The sequence below is a fragment of the Teleopsis dalmanni genome, chromosome 2 (genome assembly GCF_002237135.1).
Source record: "Teleopsis dalmanni isolate 2A chromosome 2, ASM223713v2, whole genome shotgun sequence".
In the NCBI taxonomy this organism is placed as follows: Eukaryota; Metazoa; Arthropoda; class Insecta; order Diptera; family Diopsidae; genus Teleopsis; species Teleopsis dalmanni.
In genome coordinates, this window is record NC_051847.1 from 236,623,512 (window position 1) to 236,626,895 (window position 3,384).

The window sequence follows — 3,384 nt, forward strand, 5'->3', positions numbered from 1 at the left end:
AAATAAGACTGTTAGAAAACTAATTAGACTGTTTTTGGACATAAATTACAATGAATACAATAGAACGGACAGGTCGGTTAGAAGAAATGACCACTATTAAGTTTTAACGAATTTAAAGGTACAATAGACATTTTAGAACCATTAGTTATAAATTGTGTTTATATGGTAGTGGCTTCCTTTTTAAACTTCATGCAAAGTAGCCTATTTATATACTAGTCTATTTATAGTCAAAAATTTTAAATTTATAATTATAATCAATAGTCTATAATTATAATCTACAGTATATCTATAGTAGTCTATTTATTGTAGTCTATTTATAGAGTACTTTGCTGCTTGATTTGGGCTATGTAGCCCAAATTGAACTTAATTAACATAATATAGTTGGACTTTAAAGTTTTTAGCAAGAAATTTCATTAATTTAGATTGCATTCTGTATACGAATAAAATGATAATGGTTTATGGGTTAGGCTTAGGCTTTTATAAACTGCGACCAATTTGATCCATTGTGCACCCTTTTCTTTTCTTTTTTATAACTCTATTTTATCTTAATTCTTTTAATAATGTATAACTTATATCCATAGTAAACCACATATAACTCCTAAATTTATTTCAACAACTGTTTTATAGATTCATATCATTCTTAAAATAAAATCAATAGAGATATGCAAATTAAACAATAAAAAAGTTAAATTATGCAAACAACTAACTGAAAGCGTTTAGAACTCAGTTCCAGTTTTCTGGAGCAACATGTTTCAACACACGTCATAAAATTTAGTAAAAACGAGGTGAAAAATATAGGCAACAACCGTGACAAATACAAGGAATCTAACAAAATCGAAACAATAATAAAATATTATTGTTTGAAATCCTTAATAAACACACTCGCATTGCCTGCGAGGTCCTTTTAAAATGTCACATACACAACAAGAAAGAAGAAACAACACTTAAGTAAGCATATCAACTCATACTTAAACAGTTAAGAGACAAAATATTATTACATTAGAATAATAAAAAATGACAGTACACAAATATAAAGGAACAATTTACTAGAGGGAAACATATACACTTCCCTAAAGCCCCATGTCGCTTTTGTATTTCACAAGCAATTCTCCAACAAAATCATATAATAAAAATGTCCTTACAAAAAGTCTCTTGTTGCTTTTTAGTCATTTGTCTTTCATAGTCATATGTACGAGTGTGCATGCATACGAGTGGATGAAGTGCGTCTCCATTACCTCCATCACCATCACCAACTCCAATACTCCTTCGACTTCGTCACATGCCTGAACACAAATTCACGAAAGCGGCGTAACGTAAGTTTAACGTACAACTACGCGGTTTATTGTTATTATTATAGCCATTACTGTTGTTGTTTCCCTGTTACTGTAGTTCCACGTACGTACCAACTTGTCTATTGTATTTCGATATAGACAATCGGTTTGGGTACCGACTACGTCGAGTAACAGAAAATAATGCAAGGTAATGAGACTCATAAATGCGTTTAGAGTTTGTACCTATAAAAAGTTTAAAAGGCACTTCGGAGTCCGCACTCAATTGAGCGAAAGGGGTTAAGTGTGTGTAGGTGTGATATGTATGTACATTTTTAAGTTTATATCGCTTCGAAATTGTTAACAAAAACCTTTATATGACAAAAAAAATATAATAATAATGCTAATATTTTAACAAGAAAATTAATTTTTATTGTCAAAAAGTTTGTACTCGCGACTCGTCGAAAAAGTGGTGAATTGTAACAATAGTATAGTTTATTATATCAGCGTTTCATTCTAAAAACGTAGAATTTTTGCAAGCATTATATATTTTTTATTATTATAATTTTTATTATAAATATACATTGAAATACAAAATGTTGAAATATATTGATTCCTGAGATTTTATAGTTATATTAAATATAAAAGAAAATATTCCTCTACAATCAAATCCAAATTTAATCTGAACAATGATTTGTTTATGAGAAGCACATAAAATTAAGAAACGTATTTTTTTTATAACTTCTTTTATAACCCCATATCTAGAAGCGATCATCTATTTAACTTTTAATTTATAAAAGCAATCCAAATATAAAGGCGTAGATCACATCATGCTTGACTTGGTATCTTGACAATGAGATGCGATAGTAGCTATAACCATAGGATTTATTCTATGTTGCAATCTGCTATATATTTATTATACTTCATATTTGATAAACTATTTTCATAGATTCGGAAAGTACCTGGGTTAAGAACAAAAACTTCTAAAAAATTTTTAAATAACAGAATAAAGTCATATTGGTACTAAACAAAAAAATACTGGCATACAAATATATTTTATTATATATGTGTAGTACGTATAACATAAGAATGGGAAAATATGATTAGTGAAAGTTGAAAACCAATAAAAAAAAACATGATCTGGTAACTAGTGTGTCACTGAAGTAACTTATGATACAATTACTTATCGATTTATAAGTTTTCATTTTAGTTCAATATATTTTGTGAGAACGGTTCTGATCTATGCTGACAAAAATGGATCTAACTTAAAATTATTGTAGAGACCGGAGCTAATGATAATAAATGTGTTTTGTGTGAAAAATATTATCATCTCGTTATATATTTTATTCAAACTATAAAAGTTGTTGCTTCATCAACAAAGTTGTACGAGGTCTGGCATTATCTTGATGGAATACTATTAATGAAGTACACATCTAAATTAATGGTAACATTGATCGGTAGAAGGTCAAAACAAAACTATTTGCTTGAAATTCCAACCAACGAACAGATTTATCTCTATGTAATTAACTTTAGTTTTTGAATAAATTTAACAGTCTCAGTATTTCAACAAATATGTGAAATGCTACTACTGAAATTTAAAAAGCCGTCAACAAAAAAATCGATTTAAAAAATCTCTATTCTTTTATTGAAATTAAAACATATACGGAGAAGGAAACTGCGTCACAGAAAAATAAACTGCCTTACAGAAAGAGAAACTGTCGCGTCAAAAAGAGAATTAGGGTTAGAAAAGAGAAGTTGCGTCAAAAAGAAATAGGGTTAGAAAAACTCAGTGAGAGATAGAATGAAAGAAAAAGAGTCCAAAGCAAAGAAAAGGTTACTAAATGGGAGAGAATAACTCCGAGTGAGAGATATAATGAGACCGAGTCAAAGACACTGAGACAATTTTATACATAGCTTACAAAAGGTTTATCTTACAGCCACGGTTGCCACTTGAAAATTTTTTCCTGTACCAAAATTGGTTTAAAAAGGTACCATTTCCGTAAAAAAAGGTCCTTTTTATTTTTTCGTTCTGTGTTTTTCATAGTGTTATAAATGAACAAAATATAAAATAGTGCAAAGTTGCATTTATAAAAAAAATTAATTGGAAATATCCACA